At 44.5% G+C, this 27,980-nt stretch overlaps 1 protein-coding gene across 3 annotated transcripts in view; it reads right to left on the reverse strand.

The window, feature by feature from the left end:
- LOC111866689 (hexosaminidase D) overlaps positions 1 to 27,980 on the reverse strand; it is a 119,591-nt gene that overhangs the window by 21,315 nt on the left and 70,296 nt on the right. The window contains exon 1 of one of the 3 annotated variants that reach the window (XM_023855875.2): positions 10,095 to 10,213. The exons of the other annotated variants lie outside the window; for them this stretch is intronic. The gene's annotated coding sequence lies outside the window, so the exon portion shown is untranslated. Of the gene's footprint in view, positions 1 to 10,094; positions 10,214 to 27,980 lie in introns of those variants that run through there. 3 annotated transcript variants of the gene reach the window in all.

Raw genomic sequence — 27,980 nt, forward strand, 5'->3', positions numbered from 1 at the left:
TGTAGATGTGGTGTTAACCGACGTTTCGGAGGACTGGTGTCTGCTTGTACCGGTTCTCACGGTCTCTTCGCTTGCGAATTTTCTTATTTTTCCTTCTACCCTGAAGATGGATGCGATACGTTCCTCCGAAACGTCGGTTAACACCACATCTGCACGGTGCCACATCCCAGAAGACTGCTTTCTTCCTTATAATTGTTTGGACGCTCATGAAGTTAGCAATTTCCTTATATAATTGTTTGGACGTCCCCGAAAATTGCAACTTTCATTCCATAACTCTTTGGCTGCCCTTAAAGAAGGAAAAGCTTCCTTATATCATTGTTAGGATGCCCATGAATGAAGATAGCAAGATTTCTTTATATACCGTATGTCCAAAAAGTATCCGACTTTATTTTTTTCCGCTGTAAGTAAGGCCAATGGGGTGGGGAAACTGAGCGTAGTGGTAGAAGGGACTTTCATGCGCATGCGTGATTTTTTGCTGACTCGCAGCACTGCCGGATGCGTCTGTGGCTGCCAGATAGCGAAGTGGTGTAACACGTGTTCGTCGCATTCTCGTTTCGCTCAAGATGACAGAACGCTTGGAGCAGTGATACTGCATTAAGTTTTGTCAGAAACTTGGGGTATGACCCGGAAACCAAGGTCCAGGCGTCACAATGGAAGCATCCAACATCCCCGAGGCCCAAAAGAGCACGACAGGTTCGGAGCAATGTGAAGGTGATTCTGACTGATTTTTTCGATTACCGGGGTGTTGTGCATCATGAGTACGCACCACTAGGCCAAACTGTCAATAAGGAGTACTACCAAGAAGTCCTCCGCCATCTTCGTGATGCAGTTTGGCGCAAGAGACCAGAGCTGTGGGACGCACGCAACTGGCAGCTGCATCATGACAACGCCCCAGCTCATTCATCACACCTGATCCAGGGTTTCCTGGCCAAGCACGGCATTCCGCAGGTTCGCCAGGCTCCCTACTCTCCTGACATGGCTCCTTGTGATTTCTGGCTGTTCCCGACATTGAAGACACCGCTAAAGGCTGCCGTTTTGACAGCCGCGAGGACATCATACAGAACGCGACGGTGCAGCTGCACGCCATTCCAAAAGAAGCCTTCCAGAATTGCTTCCAGCCATGGTAGGACCGCTGGGCTAAGTGAGTGGAGTCACAAGGGGCCTACTTAGAAGGCGATTAGGTATTGTAACCACCCAGATGCAGAACTTTTTTCCCTGGCCCAAGGTCGGATACTTTTTGGACAGAGTAGTAACTATTCGGATGCCCGTGAAGTTAGCAATTTCCTTATATAATTACTTAGACGACCACGAAGATAGCAAGATTCCTTACATAACTGCTTGCACCCCTGAAAACATGACATATCAGAAGGAACATGTTGATCAACATGATCATTTTATTGATTACAGGACTGCTTCCACTAGACGCTGCTTTTGGATTCACTGTTTTAGACATATTTAAAACAAACAGAAATACCCGTTCTTTGCACGGTATATGATTTGCTTTCCATGGAATTTTCACACCATATATAGAGGTTATAACTTCAGATAATCAATAACGTTCAATTATTGCAATCGCGTTTATTATTTACTTATTTTGCACTATTTATTTATATACGTCATAACGAGCGCTATCAACAGTCCAAGGCTGAGCGGGTTACAGTAGCGGTAACACTCTTGGCTAGGAGGTGCTCAGTTCGAAATTTGGTCGAGACCGGTTATCTTAAAGGTCTATTCACATCATCCTGTATTGATCGTTTCATACACGTAGCGTTTACTGCACGACATTTTTTTTACGTCAATTTACAATCTACTTAACCGCTGTAAGTAGTAAGTAAATGCGATGGGTGTTTATGTCGTGAAGGCGGCAGCTGCCCAGTGGCAGTACTCTACCTTTTAGGTACATAAGTCTTCTGGCCAGGTTGTCCTCAGTCGTCTTGCTGCTGGGTGCGGTTTCGTTAATTCAACGATTAGCGGGTTCTCGTGTCCTGTTATCCGAGTACGGTGTCTGGTGGCATGTTTTCTGATCTCTTCCGTGATGAGGGGAATGTTGAGATCGTTGTGGATAGTTCCGTTTGTTACGTACCATGGTGCGCCTGTGATTCTTCGTAGTGTTTTCGATTGGAATGTTTGGAGGATTTTGGTATTGGATGGTCGAGCGCAGCCCCACAGCTCGATGCCATAGGTCCATATAGGTGCACGACATTTGTGTGAGCTTTTCATATGATCGGACACCGAACCATTCCAGCTCTTTCTTGTAAGCATGTTGCATCTATCTACTAAAGAAGTGTGTGTTATATAAATTTTATTAGAAGAAGACAGAATATTAATTTCTACTTATGTAGCAATACAGTATTATCAGACATTATAATAATATTTAAGTCTGTCCGACGTTTGCACAGGATTTAGTGCTTGTTCTTGTACCGTGTTAAAAATTACTGAGAAAATTTCATATTTCTTTGAGAATTTCGTTTCTCCTCATACAAGTATGGTTGAGAGCTCCAGCTGTCACTTGGGTAGTTACAGGACAGATGGGCCGGGAGAAGGAGTGCGTGTCGTCGCTGGATGGCGTGTGAACACGACTGAGACTCGTTCATACTGTATTCCGTTGCGGTCCGGCGCGGCACGTTCAGAAACGTAGCGTATCAGACAAATGTTTCTCCGAGAATCCCGCACGGAGACGGACTGTGCCGCACCGTGTAGGAAACGATTGAAGCATGATGATATGAACGTATCTATAAATACAGTAGTAAAGAATTCATTCATTCATTCATTCATTATTTGAGGGGGTGGGTTTCCCCATGCACCGCGACCAGTTGTTGATCTATTGTACGTCCCCCTTTGATATTCTACCAGTCGCCATACCCTTCCGGTACTGGTGCTCGCTATCAGCCCCGTTCAGCCAGCGAGTTCGGCCCCTCTACTGGCAGTGGTACCCGATACTTCCCCATCTACCGGAGGCATTGGAAACTACTCTCTCCTAGAGACATGAGGATCTTTTACGTGCCGACAATCTACGACACGGGACCCACGGCTTAAAGTCCCTTAAAAATTCCACGACCTCCGTCGGGTTTGAACCCGCGTACCTTGAGTCATGAAGTGGGAACGTTACCCCTAGACTACGGAGGCCGCTCAGCACTAAATAATATCTGTCGTGCAGGAAACGCTACGTGTATGAAACGATCAATGCAGGGTGATACGAATTGACCTTAATAGAAATTATCTGTGGGTTTCCTCGGTCCCTCCGGCAAAATTCCGGGTTAACATCTCGATTCAGCCACGACCACTTCCAAATCATCCTGCTATACAGTCTAGCTACGGACAGCAATGTTAAATACCTCTCGCCCCGTAATAAGTCACGTTATATACCGCTAAATGACATGACGTTTGATGAATAATGAACTGGCATGGATGTGGAAGGAAACGGTCGATGCAGTGTACCGATATTTGCCTCGAGAGACAAAAACAATTCTAGCAAGAAGCTACGTCAGATTAGCCGCTTTCGGAGCCGAGGTCTTCATCCGGAATGACACAGAAATGCTAACCACTTGATAGCGATGTGCGGAAGATTGACGGAATGCCACAGTCTGGAGACTGGTCAGTTCTGTGTCACAGTACACTGGCGTTAGTACTTCCTTCCGTCAACCTGGAATGTGGTATTGCTTCACACAAGTCACATGTTCCCGGAACAGTTAGTATATGACGAGGTCATTCGATTTTTCACTTGGCCCAATCCTTCCAGCAGCACTATGACCCTGGGGTCATAAAGAAATGAGTACTAGGAATCTTACTGAGGGTAAAGGGAGGTAGGCGCGTAAGGCTGACAACCTCACGGCCATCTGTGAGCCAACTGCCTAGAAAATGTGGGAGCCTCAGCTTATCACAACCCTACGGGTCTCCACGGCCTTTTACAGGGTTAGCTTTACCTTTTTAGTGTCTTTAAGAAGAAGGAAAGCGTGTCTGGAATGTGTTGCAAATCAAAGTTGTAAACTGCTACAACAACCACGTAGACAAGTTGGGTAGAAGGGAAAGAGTATCAGGGAAGTTGAGTGTATTCCCACAGCGTCGAGACGTCCGCCTGGAGCAAGTACGTGCAAACTTTGGCTTGTGAGGCTTAACATAAGCACAGTCCAATTACGGCAGAATATGATACAAGTAAAGCACAGACAACTGACTCGAGTATCTGTGAGATTTTGCAGTCTAACTGCGGTGAGTGTGTATGGTTATATAATGTCGCGAACTCTGGCAGAAATGTACCAGCGTTTCGAAAGAATATGTTGCCTCCATCTTCATGATTAACAGAGTTCTCATCTCAGAGAAAACGTGGTGAATTTCAATTATAAAGACCAACACGTTAATGCTGTTTAAGAAAAATAATCGGTTTTTGTTGTAAGAATCATACAGAACACATAAATACAACGTTTGGGCAAAATTCAGTTTCATAACGTTAAAGTGGTTGATATATATATAGTTATCGCTGTGCTTTAAAGGGCTAAATGTTTCAAATGATTCAAAATGTACAGTGTCTACAGCGAAACAGAGTGAAGACTAGATTAACAAGAAACAAAAGCGTGTAACTCCTTTTGAGATCGAACCGTTTATGGAAACTGGACATAAAATAACGTACGTGTTTGTTTCGTTTTGCTGTTATATATCGAATTTAAATCAGCATTAAATGCATCTGATAGAACAACACAACAGACAACGCTAAAAGGAAAACAGATCAAAAGTTCTCGAGAGAGTATTTCGTTAAGTACAATTCGTACTGACTACCCCATATTCTTGATCAGAGGATAGACCTGTATAAATACGAGATATCATGATTTTGTTATACGCGTTACATCACGTGTAGCCGTCAAATGGCTTAATTTTACGATCCTCTTCACTTGAACCCTACATCTTTTTCGGGTATCCCTTAAGCCGAGACAAATAGCTCTTCAAAGCAGAGACTATTAGGTAACCTTTCGAAGCCTAAAGCCACCTAAATAATATATACAAATTCAGTTCGTACCTCACAGGAAACATATTACGTATCCGCTACAGAGCCCAACCGGTTAATATTGTTTAGGGAAATAATCGCTGTTTATTGTGAGAATCATATGGAACACATAAATGCACTGTGTGGGCAGAATGCAGTATATATAAATTCAGTTCTAATTCACAGGAAACACATTACGTCTCCGCTACAGAGCCCAACCGGTTAATGCTGTTTAGGGAAATAATCGCTGTTTATTGTGAGAATCATATGGAACACACAAATACACTGTGTGGGCAAAATGCAGGAGTTCCTTATCCTTCAAACGGGTGGTAGATATAGTTACCATTGTGCTTAAAGGCGGTTAAAGTTTCGTTTATCGAAGACGACAATAGTGGGTAAGCCCGACGCTTGCGTCGGACCAACATGATGCTAAACTGTTTCCCAGAGGAGCGGGGAAGCACATGAGATGGTGTCGATGCCTACCAAATTATAAGGTGGATGTGACGTCATCTCAGACAACCACTAATGACCTGTAACGAAATTCCACACAGCACAGAAGTGAACACCAAGATGGATCTTTGATGTAATAAGCTTGGGGTGGATGGTGGTTCCCCGTCATGCTTCGCATACAGACAGACCTTTATCGTACTAAAGCCCGCAGAAATTCAACTTTCTTTGTTGTTCATTTAACGACGCTGTCAATAACTCAGATTATATAACTTCGAATGAAGGATAACGGGTCAATATAGAATTAAAAAAGCACGTGGAAGAAATTGGTAGTGGCCTGATTTTAAAGGGAAATGCATACAGAATATAATCAGGAAAACCTGAATAGAAGAAACCAGTTACATGACCTAGACCTAGGCGGTAGGACAATATTATAATTTATGTTAAAGAAATTGGGAGCACGCGGTTGTGTAGTTGGTAGAGACAGTATGCTACAAGCCGGAAGGTCCCGGGTCTGATCCCGATGTGATCACAGGATTTTTCAATTGACCTAATCCTTCCAGCCGCGCTATGGCCCTGGGGTCGACTCAGTCTCTAACAGAAATGAGTACCAGGAAGACTCCTGGGGATAAAGGGCAGTCGGCGGGCGCATAAGGCTGACAACCTTACCGCCATCTGTGAGCCGAATGTCTAGAGAAAATATGGGAGCCTCGACCCCTTACACCACTAAGGCCTCCACGGTCTGTTACAGGGATGTATTTACTGTACCTTTTATGTTAAAGAAATTAGGTATGAAAGTGACTGGATTCATCTGGCTCGGGATAGGATCCAGTGGCAGACGAATGTGAACACGGCAATATAGTTCCGTGTCCTATTAAAGGCGGAGTTTTTGAGTAGATTAAAAAGAAGTAGAAAATGGCAGGAAGTTGTTACCTGTACCTAACTACTTCGAATGTGCTCCATTGATGCGTCAAGGCAGTTGAAATTGGAATTAATGTTATGTTAAATATGGGGATGAAGACATTTTCGAGGTAGGTACATAAAGAGGCAACTGAGCAAGAAGATACCAGGAACTGAAGGGACTATACAGAAGCCCTGATGAGTGCAGTGGTTGGGGCATGTCATTATAATGCATCAACTCAAGAGTAAACCAGAAGGTAGAATGCAAGTGGGTTAGTCCTGACTGCGATGAAAGGAAGATGCAGAGAATGATTTACGAGCAGAATATGAAGAGGTGGCGGCAAAAGGAAAATAACGGAGAGGAATTAACATCTGTCGTAAAAGCGGCCAAGGTTCTTAGAAAGCCGCAGAGCCAAGAAGAAAGAAGAGCAACTCTCAGCTTCTCAAATACGATTCAGCTGCATGGAGTTCAACTGTGACAAATGGCAACCTTGTGAACTGTAAAGTAGACATGTTGCCAACGATGTTTGTACGTTTTTTTTTGTGTGTAGTACGATGAGCCAAATACGAATTTTCTTGCGTGGGTAAAAGCACGTAACATGACGTCACGTGTTATGTTCTGCGGAATGACGTCAGTATTAGCCTCGGCCAGATGTAGGGTTTACTGAAGCTGTGTCTTGCGCAGACTTGCAGAAAGAACTGAATGGAATTAATTTGGACCCGTATAGAAGAATGGAACGGCGCTGTGTGTTGTATATCCTCCAGGCGCGGTATGTGTACATACTGTATATGCAAATACGTGGGTTGGAACTTGAACAGTGGCAACTATTTATTTACAACTGATACAAAATGGATGCATGTTTCGAAGTTTTACTGTCTTTCAATGTAGTCACCAGCATTTTATATAACCCGTTGCCAGCGATGTGGAAGCCGTAGGATACCTTTAGCAGGGCCTGTTGTGTTGATAGTTCGAATGGAGCGGTCTACTGCCTGAAGAATCTCTGGAACAGTTCTGAAGCGAATGCCACGAAGTGGTTCCTTCATCTTGGGAATCAAGTTGAAGTCACAAGGGCTTAAGTCCGGGGAGTATGGTGGATGATACAGCACTTCCCAGCCCCATCGATCGAACAAATCAGCCACAGCTTGCGCTGCATGCGTCCGAGCATTGTCCTGCAAAATGATGGGTGGTTTCTGCAGAAAGTGTCGCCGCTTCTTTTTCAAAGCTGGTCGCAGGTTGGGTTCCAAAAATGAACAGTAATACTGCGCATTGACGGTCTGCTGTCGGGGAACGGTATGCGTTAGGATAACACCATCACAGTCGTACACGAGAATCACCATAACTTTCACATTACTGAGGTTCTGACGAGCTTTTGATTTTCGTGGTGACCCGTAATGACGCCATTCGTTCGAATAGCGTTTCATTTGTGGCTCGTACGATTTGGCCCATGTCTCATCCAGCGTAATGATACGGCGCAAGAAAGCCTCTCCTTCGCGCTCATAGCGCTCAAAGTGGTTACGAGCAGCGTCGTATTGTAGCCATTTCTGCATTTTCGTCAAATCATGCGGAACCCATCGTGATGCAAATTTTCTCACGCCCAGGCGTTCCTTCAGAATGTGAAGCACAGTCGTATGCGCTAATCCTGTCTCTCGGGCCAGCTCACGAATCGTATGGTGTCGACCACTCTCCAGTAACGCGGAAAGAGCATACACTTTTTCTTCACAGACACTAGGACGACCTGGCCGACGCATGTCTGCCACACTTTGGCGTCCCTCGTTGAAGGCTTTTACCCACCTTGGCACTGTTCTGTAAGGCAATGCAGATTCCCCGCAAACCTCGTGAAGGCCTTGATGACACTGTCGAGCTGTACGGCCTCTAGCACAATCAGTCTTTATCCAGCTCCGTTGTTCCTGTTTCGAAAACATCGTGGCAACACTACATTAGACCGCCAGCTAACACGAGGATTTGTTCTTCTCGTCACTGCGCATGCGCGTGATGTGGGAAGGGAGAGTCCATTTTCTCTGAGGTAAGGTAGGTAGGTAACTAACGTGTGGTATAAGCGACATTATTTGGTTCCGTTGCATGGCGTCTCTACAGCAGTGTTGCCACTATTAAAGTACAACCCTCGCATGTCCCTTGCAATTCTGCATATCCTACCTCACTGGCATTCCTCTTGATTCGGTGCAGACACTAAGCTAATAACACGCCAGTTCTCACAGCGGCAACCATAATTACTGCACATCTGGCATTTGACGCCGTGCAGCCTGGTAGAGCGTTACCAACGCTTCTGAGGAACTTACTGTCATCATCTTACGGGTAGAAAATATCCTTAAAAGGAAGATGGAGGCAGCAGGTTCCTCTAAAACGTTGATAAGGACGAACCACACTACGCGGCATTACATACTTGAAGAGTCATTTTTAATGGCGAATATATCTACAGTAAAGACACTATTTTGCTTAACAGTTTAAAGCATACTACTTATTATTTATACACTCTGAGTTATTGATAACTCTACATTCTGCTTACACAGTGTATTTATGTGTTCCGTACGATTCTCACAATAAACAGCCATTATTTCTCTAAACCGCATTAACCGGTGGGGCTCTGTAGCGGAGACGTAATGTGTTTCCTGTGAGGCACGAACTGAATTTATATATACTGAATTCTGTCCACACAGTGTATTTATGTGTTCCGTATGATTCTCACAATAAACAGCGATTATTTCACTAAACAGCATTAACCGGTTGGCCTTTGTAGCGAAGACGTAATGTGTTTCCTGTGAGGTACGAACTGAATTTATATATACTGCATTCTGCCCACACAGTGTATTTATGTGTTCCGTACGATTCTCACAACAAACTGCGATTATTTCCCTAAATAACAACAACCGGTTGGGTTTTCTAGCGGAGACGTAATGTGTTTCCTGTGAGGTATGGTCTGAATTTCTATATATTTAGACGAATGTAATTCAGCTCCGCATCTTCTGGCTGGCTAAAAACCAAGGGAAACCGTTCATGTTGGGTTCAGTACTGACGCTGCATGACAGCTGTACGGACAGTTGCATCTAGTCTCTCTCAGGCTTCAGAGTGTCAATAGCACTTCTTGTGCCGCATGTACAGCGCCGTCACACGAACCGACAGCCAATGTTTTTTTGCGCACTGGTGATGTTGGCTGAAGTAATCCTTTTGTAATTGCCTACTTACATATGTCTCGCAAACCTCATTAGCACCAAGCAGCAGAGTTGTTCTTGAGACGTTGATAATCAATCAGCTGATCAAAATATTTCCTGTGTTGCACAGAGCAGGAATGTTCATTGCCGTGTTCACAAGAATCCGCTTTTGGAACCTATCCCGAACCACTTGAATCTAGTCCAAATTATCACAACCATTTTCCAAAATTCATTTTAATATTATACTCCCATCTAAATCTACGTCTTCCATATGCTATGTTTTTGTTTATATTTCCCGATTGAAATTGTCTAAGCATTTCTCATTTCTTCCATGCGTACTATATGTCCCGTCCACTCCAATTCCACCGTATTTTTAGCTGATTATTTCACGATGCTGTCAGTACCTGCCCCCATACAATGTCGAATAGTACGATGATTGATGAATGAGGTTTGAAAGGATTTGGAAGGAAACGACAGTGATCTAATCAAGATATTATCCCAAGCCTTTGCCTTGAAGGAAAACAACGAAAAAACTCAATCAGAATATTCGGTGTCCTACGAGAAGCTTGAACAAAGCACCTTCCGAAGTTGCCGCTATACTAACCTGCTCTGCGGTACTTCAGGCAATACGGTATGTCTCACACAATGCTTTTTTTCTTCTTCTTTCGATGTCTCTTCCAGCCCATTCAGGGCCCAGTCCTCGTACTCAGTTCCGTAATCATTTTTCACAGACGGTTGAACTCCTTGGACGAAAGATCAGCCCGTCGCAAGGCCGCTACCTACACACAAACAGAATACGAATAAATGCATACACACACACCAAACATCCGTGCCTTAAATGGGATTTTAACCCACGATCTCAGCGTTCGAGCGAACGAAGACAGTTCTTGCTTTAGACCATGCGGCTACTGTGACCGGCCTCACATAATGCTGGTATAATGTAACAGCTATTATTACAGACTTTCAGAGAAACAACAGCAACCAAAGATGATGACAAACGTGTGTTATGAGTGCAGTGGAAGTCTGCACTGAGCGCAGTTCTGTGTCTCAGCATTAGCACAATACATGAGGTATTCCAGTTTCTGAGAGATCTCATCAAAATTCCTTGAAGATGCTCTTCGCCTGACTGCCTATACACCCCGCACTGCACATTTCATATCGCTGTAGAGAACACAAGACTCACACAGTCAGACAGACGGACTGGCACACAACGGAAACAGAATAACAGCGGCAACTTCCTTCCTTACAAAGTAAACACAGAGCTCTGCTTCTAAATACTGACATCACAGCCTGGCAGTGATTTTTATGGAAACATTAAACCTCTCATACAGGGTAAAAGTACAGCTGTTTGCTGTTCTGCTTAATTAAGCATCATACTATAAGGGCATGGGGGAAATGAGGTATAGCTCCACCATTCGTAACCTTGGCACTCGATAGACGTGAATGGTCAGCTTCACGGCCCGGTTACTTCAACCCCCCGGAGAAAGAGCCCCCAGTACCCATTAGACATGGGGGCTGAGTATGCCCTATGTCAGGTGTGGAGTGTGTATGTGTGTGTGTGTGTGTCTGTCTGTCTGTCTGGAGAAAAAGACAAAAAAACAACGGATCTCTTGCTCCGACATGGAAATGAACCCCGATTCGTTGGTCGGCCATTTAAAGCACAGTGGTACCTATATGTACCACCTGCTTTAACACTAACATATTGCAATTTGACTACAGTGTATTTATGTGTTCCGTATGGTTCTCACAATAAACAGTGATTATTTCCCTAAACAGCATTAACCGGTCCTCTCCTCAGAGAGGGCGCCCACAAAATCAAGACCGTAACTGTCAAACAGTAATACAGATCTGGTCGCAAGACCCAGACGGGTGCTTTATGCCAAGACAGACTAGCCGACTGACCGTCGGTAGTAAAATGAGACTCAGACTCACATATCCCAGAGTTGGACAGACCCGTGTTGAGACGAGACAATCAGTTGAAGTCTAGCATTCGCCGAGTTAGTTGGACCGAGTGGATTGAGTCGCAGAAGCAGTAAAAGTAATAATAATTGTACTTCGAGTGTGTAAAAGAAAGTGTTCAATAAATATTCGCTGAATCTGAGACCTACGTGGAAGTTATTCGTCGTGCTACATATGTAACACGCGACAATATAGACAGTTAAGTAATTCTCCTGCCGGTCACGGTAGCCGAGCGGTCTAGGGCATGTACTATCTTCGTTCGCTTGGAAACCGGGATCGTGGGTTCGAATCCCACTCAGGGCATGGATGTTTTTCTGTGTTTGTGTACAGGTAGAGGCCTTGCGACGAGCTGATCACTCGCCCAAGGAGTCCTACTGAACGTGTAAGATCTAGAAAAACCGAAGTGAACGGAGAAGTTCATGGAGGTAGGCCTAGGCCCACTGGGGCTGTAGTGCCAACTAAAAAAAAGTCATTCTCCTGCACAATCTTCTTGCTATCGACTGTGACGGATACGCTGTTCGAGTCTGTTCCTTAACATCAAGACATGTTTGAGTCGATCGCCGCTCGGAGGCAGCACCATCGACAACACTCGTCCCCCCCTCCCCCCCAAGGCAAACTCTCCAAGACTCGTGCAGCTATCACCGAACGAAACTGTCAATCACGTGCACAACAGCAGTTTCTATAACCCCTGGCCACTGTTGTATTGCTGTCTGTCAATGCAGCAGCCATACTGAACGCGTCACACTGTTATCACTATTCCAAAGACAATGAAACCGAACTGGTTGCATTCAAACGGTTTAGGTTCTGTGTGTCCTTCAGTACTGTCACCATCACTGCTGTGATATCCTGAAAACTGTCATTGAAGAGTCAGATCTTATGGGATATAACGCCGAATGGTACGTTGAAAGTCAACCGACATTTCGGATGAACATGTCGCTTCAATCTTCAGGGTCCAAGAATAAACAAAGAGCAAACAACCGGCATGAAGCAGGTTTATGTCCCTAGAGATATAGCTTTTCATGGCCACTACTGTAAGAACCTCAAATCCTAAATGAAACTGACTTTATTTGCTTATTTTTTCCTCTTTTGTTGGGTTGCTTGTTTCACGATTACTTCAATATCAGAGTAGATATATAGCGTCGAATGGCAAAAAAGAAAAGGTAAATGTATTCCTGTAACAGGCCGTGGAAGCCCATAGGATTGTGAGACGTCGAGACTCAGCAAATCGGTTCACAGATGACGGTGAGGTCATCAGCCTCACGCGTACGCACCGGCCGGCTGCCCTTTACACTCAGGAATATTCCCGGTACTCATTTCTATTAGAGGCTGAGTCATCTCAGGGCCATAGTGCGGCTGGAAGGATTAGGTCAATTGAAAAATCCAATGACCTCATCGGGAATAGAAAAGAAAAGAAACGGCCACAATCTGATGTACTATCCCGGCATTTGCCTGAAGGGGCTGAGGAAACTGACGAAACGCGTCGGTCAGCATAGACGTTGTCCCAGTAAGGATGTGAACAGAGCACCTCCAGAACAGAAGTCTATTTTCTCTCGTGAACACGAAATGGAGTAACCAAATCGGCGGTTGCTACTTGCCTCGAAGTCTCTGTTAGTGATCTGAAGAAGAAAATTGAAATTAATTTAGCAAAAAGAAAAAAAAAAGTTCATATATTACTTTCTTCGCACTTGCTTACTTATGGAGCTGAGCTCTTCTTGAGGAGAAGCCAAATCTGCAGCTACTCAAGAATTTACCAGAATTTTATGGAACCCGAAGATTCATTACAGTGTTCACAAGAGCCCTCCACTGGTCCCTATCCTGAGCCAGATCAATCCAATCCATCCCATCTCTCTAAGATCCATTTTAATACTGTCCACCCACCTATGCCTTGGTCTTCCCAGTGGTCTCCTTCCTTCTGGCTCTCCCACCAATATCCTTTATGCATTCCTCTTCTTCCCATTCGTGCTACATACCATACCCTCCTCATCCTCCTTCACTTGATCATTCTAATTATACTTGGAGACGAGTATAAGTTATGAAGTTGTTCATTATGTAGTTTTCTCCAACCTCCCGTCACTTCATCTCCCTTCAGTCCTAATATTCTCCTCAAAACCCTGTTCTCAGACGAAGAGTCTATGACTTTCTTCCCATATTGAGTTGAAATCTGTATCTAGCCAAAATATTCCGCATTGCTTTTCGGCCGCTCTGCGCACTGCGTAAGGATTTCTGTCAGAATCAGAACTGCGGGGACGGGCAGTTCATAATTCATCGCGTCAAGAAAACGCACAGCAACACGGAAACGAAGAAAATAAATGAAATAAAGATGGAACACCGCTACAGAAAAACAGAACAAATTGAAAATATAGAATAGAAAAAAATGAAATTTTGTTTTAAGAAAGAAAGATGAATCCAAAAAGAGAAGGACGAATTGGGCCAATAATGAAGAGAAAAATAACGGAAAAGAAAATGGAAGAAGAAACTCTCATCCAGTTTGGAGTGCTGCATTTTTGATGTTATAAGCTTCTCACTACGGTGGCCACAAATAGCACTATCATATGGGCCGTGACACGGTGTAATATTGCAGAAGTTTACCAACGTTTCGGAGGAATGTGCTGTCAGTTTTCTCAGGGTAGAAGAGTAAGCCACGAAATCATCCAGCAAGACACACGTATTCTTTATACTGTTTTTTTTTTCAGTTTACTACGAAGTGTGTGACCCAGTATCACAGCCAAAGAAGTGGACAGACTGGAGACCTTCACTAATAGATGCCGAACAATTTTGATTTGTAGTCGTACTGATCCATAACAAAACCTACCTTACATGGGGATCAGCCGGGACAGCTCAGTCCGTACTGCGATCGGCTACGGGTTGAACGTCCAGGGTTCGATTCCCGGCGAGGGCAATAGATCTTTCTGTATTGCACAGAGTCCATAGCGTCTCTGGACCCACCCAACATCCTATCCAGTTGATACCGAGGGTCCTTTCCCCGGAAGTAAGTGGCCGCGGCGTCAACCTGACCACTCACCTCCGTCTAGTGTCGGCGTAAAATAAAATGGAGTTATTCTCAAACACGACTTCATGGCCTTTTTCCTTTCTTCTTCTTATATTCCTGTTCCTCTCATTTGGATCATAGGGCATCCCTGAAACGCTTCGTTTCACTTAAGTTTCTTAATCTAAGACAGTCGGTAGGACTCCTTGAACGGGGGATGAGACCGTCGCAAGGCCGCTACCTAATACAAACCCAGACATCCATGCCTTGAGTGGGATTCGAAACCACGATCCCAGTGTTCGAGCAGGCGAAGAAATTTCATGCCTTAGAAAGCGCGGCCACTGTGATCGGCCTTCATGGCACAGAGTTTAATTAATTAAACACAGCGACAACTATTACCTTTCTATTTTATATAACAGCATAAAAGGTTTTTAACTAAGATTACTATCGTTTGTGAAAGTGTGTAGTTTGGCAGGTGGGTACCAGGAATATACTCCCCTCATCTCGACCTGAGGACGGGGCCGTGCCATAGCTCAGGCGGTTAGTCGCTGGCTTCCCACCGCGGAGGCCCGGGTTCGATCCCAGGTCAGATCATGTGGGATTTGTGGTGGACGATGTGGCACTGGGGCAGGTCTTCTCCAAGTACTTCGGTTTCCCCTGCCAATTTTCATTCCAACTGCCCCACAAACATCATCTATCATCTGGGGCTGGCACAACTGGCCAGTAGTGGCCGCAGTACCAAAGTATCACCCCATTAAGAACAATAACAATAACAGACGTGAACATGGAGGCTCCGCTTCTTCAGAAACTACGGTAGCCACCAATCAGACTACACGGTGCCAGAAGCCAGAAGAACACAATCATTAAACGAGGCACTAAATACGGCTTCCTTCCGAGGCGACTGAGAGCATGGTACACACGCACTGCTGTGCATATGCTAATGCAGAAACACGAGCACAAATGTGGCGCTGAGCTGTGCACCATGCCCTGTGTAACTTGCTAATCGGATTTCAAGGTACAGAGGATAGTCCGGCAGAAAATATGGCCCTCTCCTTTCATCCCCCCTAAACCACAGAGGTTGGAATACGGGGTAGGGGAGCAGATCAATTATTCAGAGAAGAGCACAGACCATCCTGTCCCGGATACCTCACACAGGTACACAGAACACAGCTCGAAGTGTTAAGACCACGAACTGAACTTGTCTCACACCCTTGTGTACAGAATATTATTACCAAATCTCTACACTATCCCAGAAGTCGGATAGCGACTGCCTATGGGCGGGAATACGCAGGGATCGGAGTTCGAGTCCCGGTAGGGTCAAGAATTTTCTCCACTTCGTCCAGACAGGCTCTGACGTTCACCGAAGCTCCTATACGATGGGTACCGGGGACTCTTTCCCCGGGACAAAGAGGCCGGGGCGTGAAGCTAACCATTCATGTCCAACTAGTGTCGAGGTCAAGAAAGCGTGGGTCTATACCAGTGTTTCCCAACCTGTGGTCCGCGGACCCCTGGGGGTCCGCGAGTAATTCAAAAGGGGTCCGCGGGATAGTTTATTTCATTAAACTTTATCTTATCATGTTCCTCACACACCTGGGATATTTGCAATGTATATCTCTGGCTCTTGAGGCCCATGGTTGAAGTAAAATTTAACGGGACTGTTGGTACCGTTACTGCTTCCCTTTGTAAAGCAGAGGTGAATAACCAACGATTTGTGTAGCTTTTTCCAAGGACATTTTCTTTTGGTCGGCCCATTGCATCTCAGACCCGTGTTTCAGGGTGGACTGCTGTCCTAGTACCTGCTGTCCGACCATTCTCCCCTCCTCCCCCACCAAATCCATCCCTCTTTGGTTGGGAATAAACCTGGGACAATTGACCACGTTTCTTATTCATTCCAGTGGCAGAGCGAACAACCCGTGTTTCTTTAGTTTTTGTGCAGTGAATTTTTATAATATTATACAAGTGTGTTTTTCTCGGTGTAATATTCAGTTTTTCTGCTTTTGTTCAAATAATTGAGTTCACAACGAAACTTCTGATTTTCAGTTTGTTCACGATCTTATTTAGATATGGATCGGTGGTTAAAGTGTGGATCATTGAAACGTAAGACAGACGATAATCCGAGTGGATCTAGTGTTGTCGAAAATAGTACCAGGGCAGATAAAGTTCCTTCCCTCAAAAAATCACGCAAATATTGTCCATCTTATTTGCAAATGGGATTTTCCGTTCTGAATAAAGACGGCGAAGACAGACCACAGTGTGTTCTTTGTTGCGAAGTGTTATCGAATGAATCTATGAAGCCGTCGAAGTTGAGACGCCACCTTGAAACGAAACATGGCGAATCAGTTAATAAGCCAATAGAATATTTTCAAAATAAGAAACTGCAACTTTGTGGTTCACAGAATTTAGTTAAGGACATTGTATGTGGAACGAAAAATGAAAAGGCTGTTCTTGCCTCTTACGAAGTCGCCCTTCTGATCGCTAGAAATGGACAACGCCATACAATCGGGGAAGATTTAATTTTGCCTGCTACAAAAACGATAACAAAGAACTTGTTTAGTGAAAAACATGCCAACGAGGTGTCTCTAATATCGTTATCTGACAATACTGTGAAAAGAAGAATCGACGAGATGGCTCAAAATGTGAAAGATATTTTGCTAGAACGGTTACGTCATAGTGAATATTTTGCGTTGCAGTTGGATGAAAGCCACGATATTTCAAATAATGCTAATTTGGTAGCTTTGGTGCGATATGAACACGAAAATAAAGTTTGTGAAGATTTTTTGTTCTGTGAATCGTTACCTCTTAATACAACTGCTGAAGCCCTTTTCAAAGTTGTCAATGACTTCATAACTACAAATACACTTCAATGGGAAAAATGTGTAGGTATCAGCACAGATGGTGCTCAGGCAATGTCGGGAATACATAATGGTTTGGTCGCACGTATCCAGAAAGTCGCACCTCTTGTTAAATGGACACATTGTTGCATACACCGCGAAGTATTAGCTGCACGCCGTATGCCCTCCAAAATGAAAATCGTTCTAGACGAGGCAGTAAAAATTGTCAATTTTATTAAAGCCCGTCCTCTTAACAGCCGATTATTTTCTGCGCTTTGTAATGAAATGGGAAGTGATCACGAACACTTATTATTGCACTCAGAAATCCGATGGCTGTCCCGGGGTAAGGTTTTGACGCGGTTGCTTGAGCTTCGAGACGAAGTAAGGTTGTTCCTCATAAACTCTAAATTTCAGTTAACACACTATTTAAATGATTTCGCATGGCTCTCCTCTCTTGCTTACTTGGCGGACATTTTTAACATCTTGAATACTCTTAACTCGAGCCTTCAAGGTACATCTGTCACCGTGTTTTCTGTGCAAGACAAGATAGAGGCAACAATCAAGAAGTTAAATTTGTGGTGCAGCCGTATCGAGAAAGGAAAATACGATTCCTTTCACATGCTGAGTGATTTCATTGATTCCAGTGAACAACCCCTTTCTAGTGATGTTGCTGAAAGTATGATTGAACATATGAGGTCATTGGCGTCTCAACTACGTCTGTATTTTCCGTTTGGTCTTGAAAATAACGACTGGATGAAAAATCCCTTTGTAGACTCTGAATTTGAACTTCCTTCTGCCGAGGAAGAGCAACTTATCGAGCTGTCCTGTGATTCGACGTTCAAATTGCTGTTTCCTTCGTTACCGTTACTGGAGTTTTGGTTCCAAGCTAGGTCTGTTTACCCTGAAATTTCCAAAAGGGCTGTAAGACATCTGTTGCCATTTCCCACTACATATCTGTGCGAGACAACATTTTCTCATCTTGTACACATGAAAAACAGATATAGAAACAGTCTTAACGTGGAGCCAGATCTACGTCTGAAATTATCCAGTTTTGATCCTGACATTCGAAAGTTGACGTCTGAAAAACAGCACCAGCCATCACATTAGGTGAGTGTTAAATTCATAATATTACGCCTAATTGATATGTTCGTAATCTTCCGAATATCTCCATTTATAACAGTATTTTATTGTCATAAATGACACATTTAGTGTTGTAAAATTTTAAGTTACTGCTTCATTTTTATGATATGTACTCGTAAAATTTAAAAATTTCCATTTTGGGTTTTATGGGGGCCGCGGTGAATTAACATTCGGTACAGGGGGTCCGCGGCATCAAAAAGGTTGGGAAACACTGGTCTATACAACCACTGTCCCATACGTCTGCATTGCGTAGTGCTTAATTAGTTAAGCACAAGGACAACTTTACCTTACCTGAACTTTGCCCACACAGTGCACGTGTATTTATGTGTTCCGTATGATTCTCACAATAAACAGCGGTTATTTCTTTAAACAGCATTAACCGGCTGGGCTCTGTAGTGGAGACGTAATGTGTTTCCTGTGAGGTACAAACTGAATTTATATATACTACATTCTGCCCACACAGTGCACGTGTATTTATGTGCTCCGTATGGTTCTCACAATAAACAGCGATTATTTCCCTAAACAGCATTAACCGGTTGAGCTTTGTAGCGGAGACGTAATGTGTTTCGTTGTGAGGTATGAACCGAATTTATATATACTGCATTCTGCCCACACAGTGTATTTATGTGTTCCGTATGATTCTCACAATAAACAGCGATTATTTCCCTAAACAGCATTAACCGGTTGGTCTCTGTAGCGGAGACGTAATATGTTTCCTGTGAGGTACGGTCTGAATTTTTCTTTAAAGTTGTTTAGATGAATTGCACAGACTTCAGAGAACTGAACACAATTATTTTACCTCCGTAATTAATTTAGCACCATGCCACCTAGAATGCGGGGGAGTGGAGGTATAGCTCCATCATTCTAGACTACGGCATCAGATGGAGGTGAGTGGTCAGCTTGACGACCCGGCCACTTTACCTCAGGTGAAATCACCCCGTACCCACTGGCCAGGAGGCTGGGTGGGCCCTAAGCCGATCTGGACGCTGTGGAGAACAGAAAATTCTTACCCTGTCGGGAGCTGAACCTCGTTCGTCCAGCCCGTAGCCGTCACTATATCCACTGAGCTATCTCGGCTCCTGTAACTCTGAATGTACAGAAAATAATCATACAAAAGTATTTATCGGCAGAAATATGGCCAAGAATACGATACATTTATAATGCAAATACTGACAAAAGGCAAGCAAAACGAGCGACCTTTTGTATCGTGCTGCACTCTAGCCACATTTCCTCGAAACTCTCTCTTACACACTGTGCATCACATCATTCTCTCTCTACCGCTTTGCGCCTCACAAAAATTGAAAGCTCAAGGACATTTCAATTCCCCCACTATTACCAATCGCTTTGGGATGAGGGTGGCGGTTGACTTCGCGCGGGACCACTAATAGTGCGCAGCAGCAGGAGTACCAGCCACACCAACTGGGGTTGGCTACCATATTTCCCATCACATTATGACTGACATCGGCACCCACAACAGCATCGTCTAACAAGTCCGCCAGTCCGCAACACGGAGTAGACTCTTTATACACTATCCTGAACAAAGTGGGCAGAGTGAACTCATAATAATGAGGTCATATGAATGCTACTGTTTCTACTAAACAAAATCCATATTTCTTGTGGGTTCTCTTAGCGACGCTGTAAGTGCCGAAACCATATAACGTGAGATGGAAGGACAGATGAATGATGAACTGGAAAGGATCTGGAAGGAAATTACCATTGCCTAATCGAGGTACTACCCTGTAATTTGCTTGGGGGCGTTAAAGAAAACCACAGTCAGTGTCGCTACTGTTCTGGGCGAGATTAGAACAGAGCACCTCCTGAATACGAGTCCAGAGCGTTACCGCTATGTCAACCCGCTCAATAGTAGAGTTTTAACGTATACCCACGTTTTGGGGTGCGTGACTATAGATGGGGTATGGACTGGAGATTGCATTGATCGCTTATACACGACTCGGAAATGCAGGCAGTTACAGCGCTATCGCTAATCTCCACACTTTACAAATCACCACATTACCCGTTTAGCTTCTTCCAGCCTATTGTGTCTTCACCAGCTGTTCCCTGGCAATGGTTTCTAACAGTGGAGATTCTTCAGCTTCCCGTGCTCAAGTCCTACCTTCACAAACTTCTGTATGAAACTCTACTGGACTGACAAGGCCGGAACTCGACTGCAAATTCTCAGCTAACTCCCAGGCTGACGGCCATTTCATACCAACCTCCCAGTCTTCTCTACGCTGGCTGACTTTCAGCTGCCAACTCACTGGTTCAGCGTCAGCGTCAGCGTCAGAGTTACGTAGTATAACCGCACTCTTTGGACTCGTTGCGACGTCTTCACCGGAAGCGCCTCTTCTTCAACTGCTCCTCGTCACCCTCTCCTTCTGCTTCTTGTTGATGACGCCACCTACCTTTTTATTGCTTCTTAATTTATTTTCTCAGGGTTAGGATTAAGTTTCTCAGGGTTTATATGATTAAGTTTCTCAGGGTTGATATGATTAAGTTTCTCATGGTTGATAGGATTAAGTTTCTCAGGGTTGATAGGATTAACAAGGGTGAGGTTGTTGGGAGCGGTAGAGCTGAGTTCTCTGTCTCAAGGTCTTAACGGGCCACACTTAGAAAGGCAGGTAGGACACCTTTATGCAACATCACCACACTTGAATTTCAGAGGTATTATCATTACTCTTGATCGGTTGCGACACTTTCATTTTACAATTTATCAAACACTTGTTACTGTCGGACTGTTTGCTTCCTTCTAAATTTAGCTCGTCCTGTTTAATATTATTATTATACTCCTAACCGTGGTTTCACACTCCACAGCAGATTATTACACTTTATCATCACAGCTTGTTACTACAAAGTTACTTCTGATCTAGATAGCCCCGTATGTCACTTCACGTCTGGTCCTTTCGACTTCACGTCTGATTCTTTCGACTCCCGGTTTTCGAATGATGCTGAAAAATGACGCTTCCTCGGACATTCAATTCCTGGCTTTCACCAGCGTCCTTGTTCTGTCACACATTCAAATTTCCGTGATTGGACAGTTTAAAATTTAGAGGTATTCTAATTAGACAGTCCTCCAATCACTTTAACTCTTACAAAGGGGTGAAGAAATTCTGTCTTAACGAACTCCTGTCAAAAAAGTGACGAATTGTAACCGCACCAAGCAGGAACCTCAGCAATGTTGTTGATTTACATTTTTAATTACAATGTACTACATGTAAACGAACTGTCCTACTGTTAACAAAAGATGATACAGAATTGACCCCAGCACCAGCAGACGCCAAGGACAACATCTGGTCTTTCTGAGGGACAAGCAAGCTGCAGGTCACTTGAAAACCCAGAACGGAGCAGGAAGTATCCCGCTGTGTTTTCTGGGGATTTCAATGCTTAACTTCGACAGTTCCAGTCTTTGAAAATTTGAGACTTGACAGATACGAGTTGCAATAATTTTCGAAGAGGCGTACCGAGCGATCGCTAGCGTACCTCCATTTATTTGGGAGCTGTCAGAGGGACCGTGTTGTACTTAGGCCCAAATTAACATGGATCTGGTTAGGGATTGGCTGAATGCAAATGAGAGAAACACCAAAATTTTAGGTTCAGCCAATCAGCAAAATTTCAGAGGAGAGGAATCCAGGCGTTCCCGGAACCGTCGGGACTTCTGCCTCTCCAGAGCAGTCAGTCATTACAAGGCAATAAGAGCAGTCATTACAAGTCATTACAAGGGAATAAGAGCAGTTAGTCATGGACAGGAGTGAGTAGCCAAAGGGAGTAACAGTAGTAACCTCCCGGACGTAAAATCGGTGTTGGCCGAGTCCGGTGTACAAAGTCCAAGTGCTACGGCCTCGTAGTGTATAATTCTAGTGCACATCTACAATAAAGAGCAATAGTGTTGGTGAAGTGCGAGTTTTTTAGTGTTTTCTCTCTCCTTGTGTGAGCAAGGCCCAGAAGTCGCCCTGAGACAGAATCTCGTCCTATCGTCTGAGCAGTCGGAACCCCATACGCTCGCCTATCCATATCCCCACCTTTGTTTTCCCCGTTCCAAACTCGTGGATTTCACCCAAGTCCACTGGCGCCCATAAAAATTCAAGTATTCAGAGCAATCCCACACCCTACCCTGAACCAGACAGCTACAAGGAAGCGGCGGATGAAAGTGGAGACCACAAAGGGGCGAACGTGAAGGACAGGTATAAGTGACGACCAACTCGAGAGGCTTGAAGTCTCACTGAGCGGTGACGACGACAAGAGGAGGGCGGTAAAAGAATGTGTAGCGTGGCTTGGGTTGTAAACCCATAACCCTGCTAAAATATATAGCTTGTAGAAAGTTGTCAACTAAAGATCTCACAGAGACTTCTGTAGTCATTATTTACGTAACTTTCCCTTAATAAATCTTCAACGGGTATCTTCCTGCTTTTGGTGTAAGCGTGGGAAGACGCTAGCTCTTAAATACAAGAACTGACCTAAGTCTCACTACACTTGTTCATGTCCTTACATTCAACAATTAAATTTCAAATTAATAACATAAATCACATTTAAATAGGCAGCACGGCAGTAGAACGGTTACAGTAGGTCACTCCAAAAGTAATGCACAACATTTTTTTAAATCAGTTTTTATTCTACAGTTTTGCTATTTGTAGGGTGCATAGAAGGATCCTTCCCGCTTGTATTCAAATTTAATTCAACCCGTTCCCACGCATAGCGCTGTCATAGCACTCCTTCAAAATGGCTGCTGCGCTTGATGTTCATCAAAAGCAATAGAATTCTTGTGTTGTGAGAATGAGGCAGTGGGAAACATTCACAAAATATTGAAAAATGTGTATGGAGATGATGCTGTCGAACGCAGTACAGTTAGTCGGTGGGCACGCAAATTATATGGTGAAAGTGGGCACGCCAATATTCGGGATTCCCCTCGCACCGGCAGCCCGCACACCGCACAAACACCTGACAATGTGCAGAATGTTAACGATATGGTTTTGGAGGACAGACTTGTAACTGTGAAAGAAACTCCAGTCTAACTGGGAAGTGGGAAGCAAATGCTTGCAAAATATTGAAACAGTTGGGGTTGAAAAAAGTTTGTACAAGGTGGGTTCCGAGAATGTTGACAGATGCCCACAAAGAAACCCGACAAACCGTGCGGTGAACTCTTGCACGGTATGAGACGGGTGGAAATGGCTTTCTTGCGAGAATTGTGGCGGGAGATGAAACATGGCTGCGCCATTTTGAACCAGAAAAAACAGAGCGGCAATCAATGGAATGGCACCATGCGAACTCGCCCAAGATAAAGAAATTCAAATCTGCGCCTTCGGCAGGAAAAGCTTTGGGTGCCGTCTTTCTTTATTCAGAAGGGCGTTTGCTTGTGGACATCATGCCACAAGGAACCGCCATTAATTCTGACGCATATGTGGCAACCCTAAAGAAACTTCAGGCTCGACTGAGTCGTGCTCGACCGCATCGGCAGAAACAGGATGTTTTGGTGTTGCACGACAACGCCCGACCACACGTCAGTCAGAAAACCAAGGACGAGATCACAAAACGTGGATGGACAACATTGCCACACTCTCCTCATAGCACTGGTGTGGCACCCTCTGATTACCGTCTCTTCCCTTCGCGGAACAACATTTGAAGATGATGATGCCCTGATTACGGCCACTGAACGGTGACTCAGACGCTCTGGTCCAGAGTTTTACCGTGTTGGCATACAGGCCCTAGTTCCAAGGTGGCGTAAGGCAGCTGGAAGGGACGGAGATTGTGTGAAGAAACGATATTTTGTTCCTAAGTATGAATCAACATACTGTATAAGTAGTAAAGGTCTAGAATAAAAAATTAATTTAAAAAATGTTGTGCATTACTTATGGAGTGACCTTCGTACTCTACGGCTGGCCGTTTACCGCCAATCACTTCATCTTGGCGACAAGCCCCTTGAGACTCACGACCAGTATTTTTTTTCCAGCCGAACACTTGCGCTCATAGTCCTTATGTAACAGCCTCTCTCTGACTAGAGGATAGGTCTGTCATTTACAACTGCTGTTGGTCCTAGCTAGCGCACTCATTCTCAGGTTCGAGTCCAACGGGACTCATGACCATTTTACTGTATCAGATTCAAGACTCTCCCAACCTTGAGGGTCAGGTAGTCTTTATACCCCCCAGGAACAGGGTGGCCCAGTTATACCCCCAGGCACTGGGTTCCCTTTTCATCGCCTCCTACGATTCGCAGGGCTACGGTGGAGGTATTGGACCCCACCTCCACACGGGTAAATCCTCATCGGGTCGCTCCAATTGTCTTCAAGGTAACTCCTAGGCATGGACCGTATAGAAAACACTCCCGTTTCCATTGTTCTAGTCCAACTGTTGCAGCTGACTGGCAATGGTTTGCATAACACCATTTGCAGTTGTAACTCTATGGCTGCAGAGGCGTGTTTACCGCGCTGTTGCATAACAACGGATGTTGTCTCGTTCGCTTCGAGGTTTTGCCTAGCAACGGGTCTATACACCATAGTGTGTTCAATCTCGGATATAATCGACGAAACACGCATGTACCAGTTTATCATACAAGTGCTGACGCATAATTAGGAGAGCAGGGGTTGGCGCTAGAAGGACCGGCGCGGAATTACACGCTGAACCGAGCCAATTAAACGGGAAACACAGTTCATAATTAGACGCAACCAAGAGTTGACAGGGGCGCACGCACTTAAAGTACGAAACTTTAATTTGACTTTGTATAATAACTGTAAAAATTATTAACCACTTAAAGCTCACATTTAACACCCACATTAATGTGCAAATTATTTATATTTCATGAGACTCTAACACTGGTAGGTGTTTGAGATCAGGGCAGTTAGAATACTTGGACCTAAGAGGGATGAAGAAGCAGGACGGAGAAAATTACACACTGAGAGCGTCAGAATTTGTACTCTTCACCAAATGTTATCAGAATGATCAAATCGAGGATGAACTGAGAAATGCGTCTAGAATTCACGACAGAAAAGTGCATACTGAATTGTGGTAAGAATATCTGAAGGAAGGTAGCCACTAGGAAGACCCTGGAGTAGATCGGAGGATAATATTGAAACGAACTTGAAAGAAACATGGAGGCAAGGCGTGGACTGGATTCATCTGGCTCAGAATAGGGACAAGTGGCGGGGTGTTGTGAACATGGTAATGAACATCTGTGTTCCATAGAATGTTGCCAAATTGATTAACTGAAGAACTATTCGCTCCTCAAGAAGCACTCGGCTACATGGAGTTACGATTTTCATAATATTCGGCAAAATTATTTCCCTCAATAGCATTAACCGAGTGGTCTACGTAATGGAAAAGCGGTGTGCTTTCAGTGAGTTGGCAAACAGATTTTCAAATGTTATTGATACAGACTTCTTGCCTCACAGGGCTGCCATGGCGTGCAGATATGGTGTACGCGCGACACCCAGCCTGCATGAGATCTGATACACCGGCAGGAATTGTGTAGCTTCCACTGCCTGGGGTGGAGGCAACCAAATTGACACGCACGAATGAAACGTTGCCTACACACTCGTACATCTTACTTTACAGACAACTATATTCGCTTTATATCCCAAATGCCAACACAAAACATGTATATATAGATATTTTTTCACTCGTTCTACAGCCCCTTGGGCTCTGGTCTCTGATTTTCAGTTTCATGATTATTTTACAGAATGTAGGGCTTCTTGGACGAATGATCAGTCCGTCGCAAGGCCTCTACATAAACACAGTACAGCACAAACACAGAAAAGACACATACATATAACAAACATCCATATCTTGTGTGGGACTCGAAACCACGATCTCGGCTTCCGAACGAGCGAACACAGTGCATGCCTTAAGGCGGGTCCACATTACTCGTGCTCGTGCTCGTGCTCGTCGGGAGACTCGTCTGGCTTTCATTTGTGCCCGTAAATTTTCGTCCACACTACTTCAGTTGCTCGCCAGGCTTCGGCGCGTGAGGATCAGTATATTTACTCGTAGTGTGTATAGGCTGTAGTCGTATTTTAATTTATTGGCTATAGTTTTGACATTAAAGATTTAAAATCTGCTTGTCTCGTGACTTGTCATATCGTCCACATTACTCGCGAGCATAGCGAGTCATACGAGCACGAGCACGAGTAATGTGGACGCGCCTTTAGACCGTTCGGCTACCGTGACCAGCATATCCCTGTAAGAGGCCGTGGAGGTCCATAGGATTGTGAGACGTCCAGGCTTCCACATTTTCTAGACAGTCGGCTCGCAGATGGCGATAAGGCTGTGAGCCTTACGCGCCGGCGGGCCGCCCTTTACTCCCCCCCCCCCCAAGAAAGATTCCTGGTACTTATTTCTGTTAGAGGCTGAGTCGACCCCAGGGCCATAGTGTGGCTGGAAGGATTAGGTCAATTGAAAAATCCAATGACCTCGTCGGGAATCGAAACAGCGACCTTCCAGCTAGCATAGTGCTTTAACCATCCACGCTACCGCGCGTGCCCCTACACTAAAATACTGTATATAAAGATACTTGGGGCAAATTCCTTGCTTCGAAAGATAAATATTTGTTTACGCTGAAGCCATAACAAATGGATCCTGACAAACGAGATTCTGGTGAAAGCAATTAGACACTTTGGTCTCTCCTTGTAGCTAAACGCATCTACTCTATGAACGAGGTTACGTCACGCCAAGTGTACGCAACCTTCCGGAAGAGAAGTCCTATCTAAGCAATCTGAATTTCCCACCGAAGTATGAATACCGGAAGGAAACAGATTCTAGTAATTTTCTAACGATGACGTAACGGTCTACGCCACCAACTGACGATGGTGCACTGTAGTTCCCATAGCAGATGAAGTTTATATGTAGATGATCTTTCGTTTGCGTAGCCGGTCTCTGTGAAACAAAACAGCGTCAGAAAATAGGTCACTTTCTGTACAAGCCAGACAGCTATACAAAGACGTCTTTCTTCACAACTTTCTTAATTAGCGCAAGAATAATCAGTCCCTCCTCAGGGCTCCCGCTTTGAAGTCGCAGTCGTTCTTGCAGCACCGCTGTAAGCCCACGACTGCGTAGGAGTCTACGACTTGGAGAGGGGGCAAATGGGGGGAATGTGAATCTTACAGCTGTTCAAAAGTGACGCTGAAAACAATACTCACACCCGAGATAACGTACGTCACCAGCCCCCCCCACCTCCTCGCCATGTTACTTTCTTTAATTACAATGAATGGCGCTACAAACAAGACATCACGAATTCTAAACGAAGGGTACACTGAAATACGAACGTTTGACTGCCCGTTGCTTTGGAGAGGAACTCTGATCCAACCAAAAGCAGTCACTTGTGGATCAGAGTGGGGGAACATAAAGAAACTTCAACAGAAGCCAACCGGCTGCATTGATATAACCCATGCAAAAGTGAGTTAATTAATTGCAAATAAGAATTTACTTGAAGAAAGTCGTCTTCTGGGTTTAGGCACCGTGTATTCTTCGTTTTGGCCGACGTTTCGGAGGAACGTATCGCCTCCATCTTCAGAGCAGTTGAATGGCTAGGAATGCGGATAGCAGTAGCTGTGGTGATAGGATGTGGAAGGTGCTGCTTATATACAAAGTAGGC

The sequence above is a fragment of the Cryptotermes secundus genome, unplaced genomic scaffold (assembly GCF_002891405.2).
Source record: "Cryptotermes secundus unplaced genomic scaffold, Csec_1.0 scaffold66, whole genome shotgun sequence".
Taxonomy (NCBI): Eukaryota; Metazoa; Arthropoda; class Insecta; order Blattodea; family Kalotermitidae; genus Cryptotermes; species Cryptotermes secundus.